The sequence below is a fragment of the Acinonyx jubatus genome, chromosome F2 (assembly GCF_027475565.1).
Source record: "Acinonyx jubatus isolate Ajub_Pintada_27869175 chromosome F2, VMU_Ajub_asm_v1.0, whole genome shotgun sequence".
Lineage (NCBI taxonomy): Eukaryota > Metazoa > Chordata > Mammalia > Carnivora > Felidae > Acinonyx > Acinonyx jubatus.
The window spans coordinates 49,304,478-49,321,568 of NC_069394.1; the positions used below are offsets into that span (position 1 = coordinate 49,304,478).

A 17,091-nucleotide genomic window follows, 5' to 3' on the forward strand; every position below is an offset into this window, starting at 1 on the left:
TAATATCTTATGTGCAAACACCTACACCCTACATCAGGAGTTGCAAACTCCTAGCCTTAGTGTTTCTTAATAAACCCCCAAAACACAAACAGACTCACTAAAACCCAGTCTTCTTGTTAAACCTATATTGAATGGACTTGCCTATCCATAGCCTCTACCTCTGAGAACATTTACTTCACTTTCTTACATACTTTATTGTTTATTTGTTTATTTATTTATTTATTTATTTCTCATTCTGAGAGACAGAGCAAACAGGGGGAGGGACAGGGAGAGGTCCCCAAACAGGCTCTGTGCTGTCAGCAAGGAACCCGGTACGAGGCTCAAACTCACAGACCGTGAGATCATAACCTGAGCAGAAACCAAGGGTCACTTAACCGACTAAGCCACCCAGGTGCCCCTCTCTTGCTTCACTTTCTATGTTACACTTTTTGTTTCTTTGTCCTCCTTTCCTCCTGATCAACCTCAGTTCCTATCAAAAGCCAAGAAGCTACAAAATTAAACTTGGTTCAAGAAAAACTGAAGGGCAGAGAGTCTAATCAGATTGCCCACATGTATGGTCTATGCCAGGCTCTACCTGGTTTATAAACAGCCAGGTATAAATCTGGTATGAAATGACAAAACTAAGGAACACTATAGCACAACTGATAAGAAACCAGCGTCACCACAGGTGAGATCCAGAAAAGAAAACAGACTATTTGAAAGAAGACACTGAATAATTCCGGTGAAGTCTTGATTGACACAAACATTGGTGTAATCCCTTCTGAACTCAAGAAAATAAAGCTCTAGGCATACTATATTAACCTTTCAACTCAAATGGATATTGCTTACCTTATGTTCACCACCCTTGAAAACTACACAGAACAGGTATAATGTGAATGAGAGTGTTGTATGTATATAAACTAAGTAATGGAATAGTAATGCAATTGAGACTTTAAAATTTGGAACTTAGAACTCTTGGTAAATTATACTAAATTTTATCCACCCTTGATGTCTTGTATTTATAAAGATAAGATTTGCCTTGCAATTTCCAGGTTTGTAGCTAAAATCCCAGCCATTGGCAGAGTCATTTGACACCAGAAGTCAAAGAGGATGAAATATAGGATATTAGACTTCATGATGCAGAATGGGAGTAGAGAAGATCCAGATAGACTGACAGGATGGCCTGCCCTTAAGGAAGAAAGACCCAGTTCCTGGGATTAGAAATCAAATAGTCCAGATTCTGGAACAGATCTTATCTAAAAGTAACATATTTGGTATCAGCTGAGTCTGGAATTTGCTAGGTAAGACAGGTCTGGTGTTACGGGAGAAGGCTCAAAGTGTGCAAATAATATTATTTATTAATGGGATACTGATAGCTGAATGTTATCCTAGAATCATGGACATCCAGTCTTGCCTGAGGGCCAGGCTTTTTTAGAGACTAATAGACATGTAGTCACTCATGCACGTGTGCACTATGCAATCAACAAGCAAACCAAACCGCTAGCTTTAAGTGTTCATCACTAACCTCTTCAGATACGCAAATGAACATGCACAGACACTGAAATATTTATTCTTATTAATAATAAATTACAAATTCTGGATCTGGTAGAGGGATTCTTTATTTAGAAAGATCCCAAGATAAAGCCACTGAACCTTTTACAAATGTATGTGCTTCTTTACATTGTTGATCAGTTTGATCAGGAATTTTAGATTCTGCAGCTGTGATCTGTGATCTGTCTCTTCTGCCAGGCCAAATTTCCTTTTGCTGATTTATGTAGGCTACAGCAGGTGAAAAGCATAAAAAATATAATGATATAGCTCTGCACCCAGTTCAAGAAAAGAAAGGCATAGTCCTGCCTGAACCAAATCACTAAGATAACCTAACCGTACTGAAAGGGCAGGGACTTATATCTAGAGATATCAATATACACTTTTTGCATTAATGGATTCTAATTTTCAAAAATATTTTTTCATGTAAAAATATAAACTCTACATCTCATTTTCTGACTTATTTTATATCATGTCTCTTCTTCTTGGTATTCCTTCAGTATTTCTTTGACAACATATTTGTCATGCAAGACACACACCAACAATGGCAGATGATTTTCCCCCTTCCTTCAGTTCTGCCTGATTTGCTAAAAACGCATCACAGAGTAATTTCCTAAAGAGGGGGATGGGTTGGAGAGACTTTGGCATCTTGGACGATCAGATCTCACTCTTCAGAAATGAAAACCATAGATAAAAATATATCCACAAAAATTAGACATTCAGTCTTCAGGATCATTTGTTACTCTGAAAGATAGCAAGGAGCAAGGGTTTAGTAAAAACACAAACATCTTTGTTGAACGTGCTTTATTTAACTAATAAAGTTTGTGATCGCCAAAACAAAAACAACAAAAATCAATAATCCTGTGAAGTCTAATAAAACCCTAAGGCAACCACGTAATTCTTTATTATTTCAGAATATGTTGAAATATCACAAAAGTATAGAAAATGTGTCCATCTCAAACTCTTTACTGAGCGGGAATGTTTTCATAATAGCAAGCTGAAGCACTAATGAAACCCATAGTGTATCAGGCTGACCTTTTAGAGTGTGCCAATGTTGACAAAATCAAAGAACTCTTAAAATCCAGAAAGGACAAGCAAACAAGAAACTCTAAGAAAGCATACGACATATTTAAGTCAACCAAACCAAGTTTGTTTATGTCTTGATTTAATCCCTATCAAACAGAAATGACAATACCTTTTTAAACATGTCCTGGAGAGTCCATTTTTCCTTTGATCTTCTAAAACTGTTTTATGACATTCTTAAGAAATCACCACAGAGCAGTAATTAGCTCAGCTCTTTCACAAACATACATTAAAGCTATTTAAAAGTATATTCCTGGAAGCCATGAAATTATATATATGTATATTTACATATCTGTGTATGTATGTATACATACTTATGTATGTATGCATATAGGTATATATGTGTGCTTATGTATGTGTATATTTATGTGTGTTACACATATGTATAACGTTTAAAATATCTTTAGCTACAAAAACAAAAAATGTTAAATCCATGCTCATTTAGGGCAAAATTAAATCCAGACTCCCAAGCCTTAGCATATTAACTCCTCTAGCTAGAAAGATCACATGTCAGAATAATTAAGCATCCACAGTACTTGTAGCAGAATTAAGGCAAAAGGAAATAAGAATTCTATTACTGATGGATGTGTTGGATGCCTTTCTTTAGCAAGTCTTTTTCAGGCAACTATCCCTTAGCTCATTATTTAGATTTGCCACCTAAGAATTTTCTTTTTCCCTCTCTCCCAAGTATCTGATTGCATTTATTCTTGTAACTTAACTGCGGTGTCATTATTACATGATTCATCATGTAACCAAGGGTCAAACATGTTTTCAAATCTACAGTAGTTTTCAAGTCTGTAGGCGGCATAATAAAAGAGATCCAAGTAAACGAATGTGCTATAAATATTTAAATTTGTGAAGAATATGGTAGAAGCTTTTGGTTTTCTCTGTGTTCTTCTGAAAGGATGTGGTTTTTAAACAAGAGAGCCATTTCACAACCAAACCAATTTTAATTCAGATTGTGCCACTCAATGTTCCACACCCATACTCCTGTTGGTGTATAATTCCTAATGAAATTTCTAAGTGAAGGACAGCCCTATCTTTGCCTCTGGAAAATGCTCTGAATACCATTTAGGCCTTGGCAGCCTCTATGTGACAGCTCAGTAACTCCCTGCTATGAAGTAAAGACACTAAAGAGGATTATAATGCCAGCGTTTAGGGAGCAAAGAATATTTTTAAAGAGGCTGTGGGGGGAAAAATGGCTGGATCTAAGGAGAAATAGTTTGTTTATAACCATTTGAAAAAAATACAGATAACATTACAAAGGTCAGTCTTCTGCTTCAGTGTTAAAAACAAAAGCTATCTCTTAGCAGTTCTGGATGTCAGCCAGCCTTTGGTTCTTCTGCATTGTAGTAAGCCACTTCCTTATTCGTTGTATATGCACTCCCATTGTCATTACCAGAGCTGTCTTTTTAAATGTCCACATCTGCTCCCATGTTCATCTCCATAACCTCTACTCTCTCAGGTCTCACCTTAGCTGTCACTTCCTGTAGGAAATCCTTCTGGTTCCATCCTCTTTCAACTGTACTCTGCTACGAAGTGTCATAGGTAGATCAAACTCAACATGCACAGATCCAGGCCCACCACAGTCCACCAAACCTGCTCAACGTCCTCCTGTGGTCCCAGCTCAGCAAAGGGCTCCCCATCCAGGCAGTGACCCAAGACAGAAACACAGGTGCCACCTTTGGTTCTACCGTTCTTTCCCCAACACCAATTTGGTCACCAAGTTTCTCGGTCAAAGATGGTGCCCACTTCTCACCATCCCTACTCCAGCACTTCTGATTCAGGTGACTGTGTTACCATCATTTCTCACTTGCTTGATGACTCTCTCCTATCAAGTTGCCCTTTCTTCATGCCCTCATTTCCATCCACTATTCTACCACCAGTCATTCTTTCTAACGTGTGAATCTAATCAGTTATTCTTTTTTTTTTTAAGTTTATTTATTTTGAGGGAGACAGAGACAGCATGAGGTGGGAAGGGGCAGAGAGAGAGGGAGACAGAGGATTCCAAACAGGCTCTGCACTGTCAACACGGAGCCCAATGCAGGACTCTAACCCATGAACTGGTGAGATCGTGATCTGAGCCAAAATCAAGAATTAGATGCTTAACCAACTGAGCCATCCAGGCGCCCCTAATCAGTTATTCTTTAAACACTTCACAAGTCTCCATTGCTTCAAAATATTATCCAGGCTTCTCATCATGATTTGCAAGGTGCTTCATGATCTCTTACCTTTTACAGCTTATCACTTTCAATTCCATTCTGAGTTAGATATTATCTACTGAGGTAGATATCATTACTTTTAATATAGAGATGATTAAATTAAGTCTCTGTGATGTTAGAAACTCTGATGTTGGAAATTACTGACTATGCCAGTAATTGGTAGTGTTAGATATGAACTCACATTAGAAGTTTGAATAAAGTATCCAGAAATTTAATTCAGATTTAGAGGTTGAATTTATTCTTCCTCAAAAAGGCATGCATCCTTCTCTTTTTTTTAAGTTTATTTATTTTGAGAGAGAATGAGAGGGAGAGCATGCATGTAAGCCAGAGAAGGGCAGAGAGAGAGAATTCCAAGCAGGCTCTGTGTTGCCAGTGCAGAGCCTGACATGGGGCTCGATCCCACGAACTGTGATATCATGACCTGAGCTGAAATCAAGACTCAGACACTTAAATGCTTGAGCCACCCAGGCACCCCCAGAAGGGCATGTATTCTAAAGTTCCACTTAACATACTTCTGATCTCCTATACAGAACAAGATGGTTCAATTTCATTAGAAGGTTATTTGTATATAAATTATTAGACCACCCTTACCTGTTATCTTCATTGGATTCTCCTGAAAACAGAGTTTGATGAAGAGTTTGTGAGTAAGCAATTATTTGGGAGGTGAGCCCAGGGAGCAGGAGTGGGGAGGAGCATGAGGCACAGAAGGAGGACTAGCCAATAAAACTATGTGTTAATGACATCAGTGCTATGACAACAGGGTTCAATTCTCCCAAGGAAAAGTATACTGGATAGCTCCTAGAATTGTGACCATGGAAGACAGAGGAAATTTTCCATCAACTTCTGGCCCCATTGGTTGACAGTTGCCTTCAGGGATATTAACTGCTCCAAGGTTTTGAGTTGTATATATGTACTAACGAAGGAACATCCTGCCAGTACTTGGGGTCTGTGAGGCACACAGGGAGCACACGTATAAAGCCCCTGGGTCAGGGGTTTCTCCCTCCCTCTGTGAGTTGAAGCTTCCATAGACCCATCTACAACAGCCACAGCTAAAATAAGAGATGGGGTTAGCCAGGATGAATCTGGGCACCAAAGGCTAAGTCACCTATTGCCAGGAAATGAAATAATTAAGAAATGGGATGCTATTCTATTCACTAATATTTTTAGACTCACGATAAATTTCAAGTAATAGGTTACAGATTAGCACAAATACAATTTTCACTGATTTTTCTCTGCAGAAAACAAAGATAATTGAGTTACATGTAGGTGGTCCTATTAAGTGACTCATTTGCAAATAAGTACCAAGTGCTTAGGTTGCAAAGCTAGAGCTAATCAATAAATAATTCTCTTGGGAAAAGAGACAGAATTTTCTATTTCTACAATAGTCCCTTTATAGAAATGTCAAATATTAAAAACTCTGGGCCCAAAATTAATCACAGAAGAAATTATTTTGACCAAATTTTAGCACCTTGGAAATCATATGACAGATATATTTTTACCTCTCTTTGTTCCATGTCAGTTCTCAAGCTTCTTTGCTTATTTATGTATTAGGGAAGAAGAAATATGTCAGGGTAACCTATAACTTTCAAAAATGAAGTTCTTCATATATTTTGGAACATGAATTCTTTATATCCATTTCATCTCATTTTAAAATGTATTAGTAACATATCCATAGACTAAAGATAGAGATAAGAAAAAATTAAAATATTAATAATGTTTATTGCCTTGGAATGAAATTAAAGAAGTTTTTATTTTCCCCTTTGTGTTATTTGGAATTTTTCAAATTTTTATAGTATTTACCTGTTTTTTTGAAAAAAAATAAGCCTACACTACACATCATTTTATAAAAAGTCAAATTAAAAAGAAAATGATGCTGTGGTAATCATTTTTAACTCAAATGTGACCCAAGATGATTTTCATGAAAAACTGCCACCATGTAGCACAGGTGTGTAGAAAATTTTTCATCATGATGAAAAAGAATTAACCATTTGATTTTATGCTAGTTAGCTTCTTTCCCATTTACCAGGGATGTTAATACCTTTGGCTTATAGGCCTTGCATGGAAAGTCTAAGAGATGTTGAACAACATGTGTGAAGAAAGGGGAGAAAGTCTACATTTTCCTTTCTCTGAGAGAACTTGAACTTGGAGCAGACCTCTCCAGGCAGGAATGTGGCAAGAGTTACAAAACCTCACTGGGCTTAATTTTGACTGTATAGGGACAAAAAGACTACTTGTCATTTGGTGGATTGGTGATGACCTTCTAGTGTCTGGATAGATTTACATTATATTCTCCTGTTAAGAATGTTCTTCTGGCTCTATTCTTCCACATTTCCCCTGTACAGGTGGAAAATTCCAGAAGGGCACCAGAAACATCTTACATAAGAGAGTTGGCGAACTGAGGGGTGCCTGGGTGGCTCAGTCGGTTGAGTCCAACTTCAGCTCAGCTCATGATCTCATGGTTTGTGAGTTCGAGCACAGTTCTAGCTGTGCTGACAGCTCAGAGCCTGGAGCCTGCTTCGGATTTGCATCTCTCTCTCTCTCTCTCTGCCCCTAACCCTCTTGCATTCTGTCTCTGTCTCTGTCAAAAATAAAATAAACATTAAAAAATAAATTAAAAAAAAAGAGAGAGTTGGTGAACTCAAACATTAACTACTATCATCTCACCAACCAACTAGCAAGACATGAGCCTGATAGACAAAGCTGATAATTCCATTAGGAATGTACCACGGGTAAATTCTAGGTGGATCTTTATGTTGTTAACCCTGGGTTATTCTCATGTTTTTCTCCTTTTCCAGAACCTCCTGGCTTTGGTCAGCTGGCATTGCACTTACAGAATAGCTCTCTGGCTGTTGTGCTCTTCTATAGGACTAGCTGCAGAATGGAGCTCCATCTGCCTGGTTCCCCTTTGCCATGCTGCATTCGACGTCAGCCACATAGGCTCTTTTAGTTGGTCTGGGTTTGGGTTTTGTTTTTGTTTACTCGTTTGCTTTTGCTTTTAATCTCGAATAAATTGGGGGCAACTGAAATAACAAATAAGAGAAAGTCGAGTTTCTGATAATCATGGTTCTTACCCTGTGAGGCTGATTAGATTTCTGAGATGGTTTCTAGTTACATCCTTTGCTTCCATTTCTCAAGTTGGGGCTTGCCAAATCTCGTCTTATTTTCTGACTTCCTCATTAGAAAAGGGGATGCGGTCTTTCCTATTTGAAGTTTTATTCCTGTGTACGTTGGCAAGCAAAGAAATCAAGGCAAAACATGTACGCCCTTTCTCTTTGGTGGATAATTTACCTTTCTGTGAGCTTCTGTACTGAATAACAGAGAGGCCATACCTAAATCACCAATTACCACCATTATATGCTCCTAAATACACTACATTTTTCCTTTATAGTAGGGTTTCTCAACCTTGGCATTATTGACATTTTGGGCTGGATGATTCTTTATTGTGGGAGACAGGGCTGTCCTATGGGTTGAAGGATCTGAGCAGAATCTCTGGCCTCTACCCTGTAGATAGCACCACCCATCTCCAATCCCGATCATTTGTGACACCAAAAATGTCTCCAGATATTTCCAAGTCTTCTTGAACATTACCAATGTCTTCTCAATCACCCCTGATTGAGATCATAAATCACTGATTCGGAAAACCTAATACATTTGTAATTATATGTTTATTTGTGTGATTATAAATAATTATTGCCTCATCCACTTGGTTAGAAATTCCACAGGGGTAGGGACCAACACTTTTCTAAAATATGACCAATTTCTGTTCCAGACACATAGTAGCCACTCTTTAAATATACATTGATTTAATTAATATATAATGATGTGGCTAGTTTTGAGTTGTTGCAATAATTCTAAGAGACTCAGGATTAACTAATGTCTATGTCACATTTCATGAGAAAAATGATTATTCTGGCTACACAACAAAAATGGTATTTACAAACTCTAACAGTATCTTAAAACATGACATTTTGGGAGACTTGCCATAACTTTTTTCTTATATTATGACTTGAAAACTTACATACGTAAGATTTTTATATTATTTCAAAACTTGATTTGAACTTTAATCTATGTTATATTTCTCCATAAAGTATATCTAAATATTTGTGGCTGTTAATGTTTGTTTATTAATGCATTATTTATTAATGTTTGTTTATTAATCTATCTGATGGCTCAGTTTTCTTAGCGCATTTTATTGTTAAATTTAATACAATTTTTAAAAATTTAAATTGCAAAATTTATACTTTAAAAAACAAAAGTTCAAACCATACAAAGGAAAGCTCCTTTTCTATAAGTCAGTGCTCTCACCATAGTTAAAAGTGATTGCTTAAAGATTATATATTCATTCATGGACACACACACACACAAATATGTATATACATTTGTTTTGTTATTGTGTTTAAGGAATGTTTTTGCTTAGGGGTGCCTGGGTGGCTCAGTTGGTTAAAGCGTCTGACTTAGCTCAGGTCATGATCTTGAGGTTCGTGAGTTCGAGCCCCGCATCAGGCTCTCTGCTGTCAGTGTGGAGCCCGCTTTGGACCCTCTGCCCCACTCTCTCTCTGTCCCTCCCACACTTGCACATGTTCACTCTCTCTCTCAAAACTAATTTAAAAAAAGGAAATGTTTTTGCTTAAATGGTATGAACCCATACTTATTATTTTTCTGCAATCTGCTTCCTTCACCTAACAATATTTCCAGGATCCACATAGACTTACCTGATTCTTTTAACCTGATGCATACTAGTTTGTAGTATGGACTCCCTGCAGTTGTTCGTTGTTCTTGTTTTTTTGTCACAGTGATAAGATCAAGCATTCAGATATTATCAAAGTTTCTTCCCCTTACACACAAATTTCCTGACCCTTCTTTCCATTTAATTAGCAACATCCAATGCCTTGGAGGAGTGCTAATACATCTAAATGAACCAAACAATCCATTTCTTAAATTTTAAGTTTCTAAGTAAGCCTTGGAAAATCCTGGCCCAAAAAAATCGTTTTAGAGGTCATTTTTTTTCTTTTGGCAAAAGAAAGGGTGTTTCATTTTTACTTTTGTGTTTAGTTTTGATACCCAAAGGTAAAATTGGAGCAGAGCTGAGGAAAAGAACAAAAAGCCATAAGCGATAGCCTGGAGAGAGAAGAACTGAAGAGTCAGAATGTCCATTCCGCCTCTATCCCCACTCCCAGCAGCACAGATTATGTGGCTAGCACTGGGAATGGAAGGGATTTGAAGGTCAGGTGTCCATGTAGGTCTTTGAGAATAGAGCATTTCGACTAAGCACTATTAAATCGATGGAGGGAAGAAAGTTCCAATGGTCTATTACCTCATAACAAATTACTATGAAACTTCAACGGCTTAAAGCCAATCTCTGTTATCTCTCACAGTTTCTGCAGATCAAGAATTCAAGAAGGTTTTGGGTGGACGCTTCTGCCTCAGGAACCTCCTATTTAGCTGCAATCAGACAGTGGCTTGAGTGTAATGGTCAGGTGTATCAGCTGGGGCTGGCCAGGTACCTGGTCTCTCTTATGCAGTCTCAGGGCCTCCCTTTATGGTCTCTGCTACATATGTGCAGTTTGGGCTTCCTTGAAGCACAGTGGCCTCAGGTCAGCCAGACACCTTACATGGCAGCTCAGAACTCCAAAGGCAAGTAAGTGTCCAGAGAGAATGAGGCAGAAATGCATGACATTTTTATAACTTGGCTGGGAAGTCGCACATAGTATCATTTTTACCACACTCTCCTGGTTGAGGTGGTTACAAAGTCCTGCCCGGGCTTAAGGGGAAAGGACAGAGACCCACCTGACCACTTAGTGAGAGGAATGTCAAAGTCCCATTGTAAGTAGGGCATGTGAGATGGGAGATATGGCCCAGCCGGTGGTTATCTTTTGAAAATGCAATCTGCCACAGGGGAGAACAATACAGCTGCAGGCGCTCCGATAAATTTTGTGGCATCTGAAAGTGGAGAGAACTTGCTCCCCACTTCCCATCTGGGACCTGAGAGGCTTTAAGCCCCTCTCAGCTCTCTTCCCTATCACAGCAAATGCAATAGCAGTTGGGTAAAAATGATAAGTGTAGTTCCAGGAAGACAGGGGGCCTGAGGTAGCCCCTGGCAGACCTCCTGCTGCCTATAGTGGGGAGGTGAAAGAGCTGAATTTTCACGTTCCTCAAAAGACAGGAAAATATGCTAAGAGGGAGAGAGAGAGCATGAGCACAAGAGAGAATTCACATTGTAAAGGGGCATCTTGGGGTGCCTGGGTGGCTCAGTCAGTTAAGCGTCTGACTTCAGCTCAGGTCATGATCTCTGGTTTGTGAGTTCGAGCCCCGCATCAGGCTCTGTTCAGACAGCTCAGAGCCTGGAGCCTGCTTTGGATTCTGTGTCTCCCCTTCCTCCACCCTCCCTGCTCGTGCTCTGTCTCTGTCTCTCATTAATAAATAAACGTTAAAAAAATTTTTTTAAATAATAATAATAAAGGGGCATCTTGGTTGTGAAGAAGGAGTGGCATTCTCCACAGAAGGCAGTTCCACCTTTAAACTAGAAGCAGATCCAGTCACAGCCATCTTTGGGAAGGTTAGTGTGCTGGGGGCAGGGGAGGATGTGGGAAAAAGGTGAAATTTGAGAAGCAGGTATATCAGATTTGCATGCCTTGAGGATGGTGTCACACCCTTCGACAGATGCCAGTGTATCAGACACCAAGCAATGGCAACCCCACCCGCATTGGGAAGCTCTCTTAGTAGCCTGGGAATTTACACAATATTCCAGGGAAAAGAAAAAAGTCCTGAATTGACCAAGTTTGTGGGAAAATGGCCAGATTAAGTTTTCTGCCATCGGACTAAATGGGAGTTCAACGTATAATATTTATTTTGAGTTATAGAAAAATAAAGAATGCTACCAATTTTGTTTTCATATCTGCACTCCTGGTTCACAGAAATCATATCCATTATAAAAATATTCCAGGGGCACCTGGGTGGCTCAGTCAGTTAAGTGTTCGACTTCTGCTCAGGTCATGATCTTACCACTTGAGAGTTCAAGCCCTGTGTCGGGCTCTGTGCTGACAGCTCAGAGCCTGGAGCCTGCTTTGGATTCTGTGTGTCCCTCTCTCTCTGCCCCTCTCCGACTCGCTCTCTCTCTTTCTCTCTCTCTCTCAAAAATAAATAAATATTAAAAGAAATTTTTAAAAAAGGATATCAGTTCCATCACCAATAAAGCAGCAATTTTTTTTTTTTTTTTTTTTTTTACAGCAGACTGCTGTAGGTTTGGCTTTCTACTAAATGCTCTCAGTGGGTAAGTCTCCCCCACTCATCACCATCAAAGATTTTGGCTATGGTTATCACTGATAATTTAAACAGGGACTGGCAGGAACAAATATGATCCATCTTAATCAAGAGTTAGAGAAATAAGGAGGCCAGGAGAGAAGAAGCAGCACCAAGGATCTCATCACCTCCAATTGTGATTAGAGGTAACACAGTTCATCCTTACAGAACTTCAGTTACTTGACAGATTTCATCTGCCAGTATCATTTGTCCTCTACTTCTCAAGTGTGAGTTTACACATCTGTCAGTCCAAGTAAAATAAATTCACCTAACAAGTGTTATACCTAATTCTACTTAACGTATAAAGCCTATTTCATTATTAGATGTCAGTAAGGTTTAAATAATACCATGATATTGTCATTGAAATGTTCAGATTTCACTTCTTTTTTGACTCAGACCAGTCTTGGGGAATAGGAGCAGTATTGCTCTCTCAGACATGAAATAGCACCACAGTAGACATTGAGTTTTAAAAATCTTGAACAAACGATGGTAACAAAATAGGGAAAATGCACACCAGCATTTTTCTCTAAGGAGTACTAAAAATCTAGATAATTTTTTCATTGAATCTGAGATTTAAACTTAGAACTGAATAAAATTAAGGAGTAGATACACCTTGGAAGAAAAGAGATGGGAGGAAAAAATAGATCATAAAAGTATCCTCAAGGCTGTTTGAGACTATTATGATTACAAAATGTGTTCTGTTTCGCTAAATCATTAAGCATAGTAAAATTTTCAAACACATAGTCTCACAGGGGAAAAAATGCAAGACTAGTGAAATAAGCGAAAGGGAAATCCACATGAAAACTTAAATTGTTTTTCATTCTTATTTATTTCACATTGGCAATTGACTAATCAAAGAGGATGAGTATATTATAGTTTCCTGCCAGACTAGTAATTTAACTTTTTTCTGACTTTGTATTATGTGTGTGTTTCTAGTGAGGGGGGCTCTTAGCATTGCAAAAGGGTATTAACAATGCAAGACCTTATCAGATTGAATAGACCTAGATGATCCCTTCTGTTCTCAGGGCTCATTCTTAGACACTCTTCAGCTCTCAGTTGAGATGTCTTCAGTAGCTATCGTATGTCAATGTATACTGAGCACTCACTACTGGATTCGTAATTTACACGTGCCATCGTATTTAATTCTCATGACAATTTTATGACTTGGGCACCAATATTAACCCCATTTTGGAGTATAGTAAAGAGTAAAGAGTTTAGAGTATAGAGTATAGAGTATAGAGTATAGAGTATAGAGTTTAGTGTATAGAGTATAGAGTATAGAGTATAGAGTATAGAGGCATGATTTGCTAAAGTCACATATCCTAAGCTGTTACACTGTATGTATGGAATTAAAATACAGGTAGCCTGGTTCCAAGGCCAATGCTGACCCAGGGTGTGATTAATCCTAGTCCAGGTTATGGCCTTCCTGCATGCCCACATGAATCCTAGGGCTTCCCTCATCCTTGCACTTTCAATACTGCACCATGGCTGCCTGTTCCATTGCCCGTCTCTCATGCTAGATTGCAAGCAACTTGAAGGCATAATTTTTTAAATTTTTTTATTTTGATTTTTATTTTAATGAGTAAACCTAACTCACAGATGTTTCCTGAATGAAGAAGGCAGTACACCAACATAAAAGAAATATTAAAATTCTATTGCTAAGAGTCAATTAAGATTCAAAAGAAGACCACATGTTAATAAATGAAAGAAAAGAATGACATCTTACATAACATATGAATATTCTTCGCAGTTTAGCTCTAGCAGAATTTTACATACTTGACAAATATCTTTTGCTATAACTTGGGCTTTAGAATCGTGATTATTGACGTCAGAAAAAGCTACCTATAAATCTCAAAGCATTACCTGTGACAATGCCTCCTCAGAGTACTACTTCTGACAATGCCTCCTCAAAGGGATCATAAGAATCACCTGGGAGCCTTTTAAAAATACATATATTGGGGCACTTGGGTGGCTCAGTCGGTTGAGCATCTGATTTCAACTCAGGTCATGATCTCACGTCCATGAGTTTGAGCCCTACGTCAGGCTCTGTCCTGACAGCTCAGAACCTACAGTCTGCTTCAGAGTCTGTCTCCCTCTCTCTCTGCCCCTCCCCCCACTCACGCTCTGTCTCTCTCTCTCAAAAATAAAATAAAAACATAAATATTTTAAAAATACGTGTATCCTACAGACACTTTTCCAAAAAAGACATCCAGATGGCTAACAGACAAATGAAAAGATGCTCAACATGACTCATCATCAGGGAAATACAAATCAAAACCACTATGAGATACCACCTCACACATGTAAGAATGGCTAACATTAACAACTCCGGAAACCATGGATGTTGGTGAGAATGCAGAGAAAGGGGAACCTTTTCGCACTGTTGGTGGGAATGCAAACTGGTGCAGCCGCTCTTGAAAACAGTATGGAGGTTCCTCAAGAAATTAAAAATAGAACTACTCTACAACCCAGCAATTGCATGAATAGGTATTTATCCAAAGGATACAAAAATGCTGATTTGAAGGGGCACATGCACCCCAATGTTTATAGCAGCAGTATCAATAATAACCAAATTATGAAAAGAGCTCAAATGTCCACTGACAAATGGATAAAGAAGTGTGGTATATATATACAATGGAATATTACTTGGTGATCAAAAAGAATGAAATCTTGCCTTTTGCAACAACATGGTTGGAGCTACAGGGTATTATGCTAAGCAAAATAAGTCAGTCAGAGAAAGATAAATACCATACGATTTCACTCATATGTGGAATTTAAGAAACAAAACAGATGAACATAGGGGAAAGGGAAGGAAAAATAAGATAAAGAGAGAGAAAGAGGCAAACTATAAGAGACTCTTAAATACAGAAAACAAACTGAGGATTGCTGGAAAGGTATGGTGGGGGGGGCTAAATGGAAGATGGCCTAAATGGGTGATGGACATTAAGGAGGGTGCTTGTTGGGATGAGCGCTGGGTGTTATATGTAAGTGATGAATCACAAAATTCTACTCCTGAAATCATAATTACATTATATGTTAACTAACTTGTATTTAAATAAAATTAATTAATTTTTTAATAATAAAGATTTAAAAAATAAAAATACATATATCCTGGCCTTACCTTCAGAGATTCTGATTCTTTAGAAGTGAAGTGGAACCAAGGAGTTTGCATTTGGGGATTAGTTGTGTTGGCTGATTTAAGAGAGTTCTACCCCACTCAGTTACATTGTGCTCCTTTCCCTCCCTTAGTTTTTGAGGAATGCCGGGGAAAATCAGGCCAAGCTGAAAGATCATCTGGCTACTGACCCTGTCCTGGCTTATATTTGTAATGTTGCTCTTTCCCTGTGCAAGGATTCCCAAACAAGCACACTTAGCCCCTTGTGCTGAGGATTAGTAAATACTGAAAAAAATTTAAATACTATATTGAAATGTATTAGGAACCTAATATTTAATTTTGTAATTGATTAAAATTATGGTTGAGATTATTGACTCAAATCAAAAGACATGTTTTGGTAGCTTTTTAAGCAATTAAATTAACAATTTAACAATTGCTTTTCAAGCAATTAATTAACACTGTAGCTTTTTAAGCAATTAAAACAGGTTAAGTAATTAATTTCCACTAAATAACAAAGATACTAACATTATCCAGTTGGTCTCAGACACCAGCTTATTTTTTTTCACACACATTTGCTCATCATAATCCTGTGAGCTAGGCATTATTGTGACATTTTGTTGATTAGAAAACCAACTTCCAAGGCAGCTGAATAACTTAAGATTCTGGCCAGGGGAAGGCACAGCTTAGGTGTGGGTCCAGATTTCTGATTCAACATCCAGAGCTATTTTCCTTTACCAGACTAACGGAGACATTTCTCTCTTCTTCAGTGAAAAATGCATTACACTCAGGGTTTTTTTCTAATGTATTACCAATTTTTCATAACATTTTCGGTAACCTTACTTTTTAGTAGACAGTCTTTTTTGTTAGAATTACTCCACAGCCCCCACAGTGAGTAGGCAGTGAAAACTGGCAGCACAGTCCAGAGTCTGATTTAGTCAAACATCAATCCACTTGTAAAAGTCCTTGGAAAAGAAAAAAAAATGTCGTTAACACTTTGCCAAGCAGTAGAGAGGAGATTGGCTTAAAGGTTATATGAGCTTTCTTCCCATAGTTCAGAACATTCTACTTCACAGCTTCAAACATCATTACTCACTTATTTTCTCTCGTTTGATCACTTTTAATACACAGGGAGATGAATTTTCCCCCATAAGACACGTTAAAGTGCTGAGTAGCTCTCCAGGTAGCCCTCAGTTGCATGAGTCCTGTCATCTTGGGTTAAGCATCCTTCTCACCTGACTCAGGATGCTGCCACCAGAAAGGAGGACGTTTCTAGTCTCTGACCAGGCAGCTTCTCTCTCATGACAGCTATGGCCCCTCCACACCTGCTTCAGCCCCTGTACCAATCCTCATTTAAGAATTCTCTTGGCTGAGCAGACTTGAAAAAATGCTCTCAAAATATTTGACTAAGCACTTCTGACCAATGTTATAAAATCTAAATGGTATGAGGTGGCTTAGTGACAAAGTCCTTTTCCAGCTTCACCCCATTTTCCATTTGCATTCACTCATTTATGTACTCATTCATTTATTCAACACATGCTTTTTCAAATTTTAAATTCCAGTACAGTTAACGTAAAGTGTTCGTTTCAGGCATATAATATAGTGACTCAATACTTCCAGACATCACCGCTCATCGCGCTCATCACGACCAGCGCACTCCTTAATCCCCATCACCTATTTTACCCATCCTCTCAAACACATGTTTTTTAAGAGGCAGCTGTGTGCCAAGCACAAACATTAGGAGGATTAACTATTTACTGTCTGCCCTCAAGAAGCTGCCCGAGAGACGATTTGTAAAAGCAGCCTGATCAATCCAGTAATTCTGCCTGTGCAGGGTACCAGGGAGGC

The 17,091-nt window shown here is 38.4% G+C and overlaps 1 long non-coding RNA gene across 1 annotated transcript; it reads right to left on the bottom strand.

Moving 5' to 3' along the window:
* Window positions 1–1,471: 1,471 nt before the first annotated feature.
* Window positions 1,472–16,221, bottom strand: LOC128312844 (uncharacterized). The gene is made up of 3 exons (XR_008292663.1): window positions 16,087–16,221; window positions 7,904–8,050; window positions 1,472–1,758 (listed from the first exon to the last, which is right to left on the bottom strand). It is a non-coding gene; the product is annotated as an uncharacterized LOC128312844 (long non-coding RNA).
* Between the last annotated feature and the right edge of the window lie 870 nt (window positions 16,222–17,091).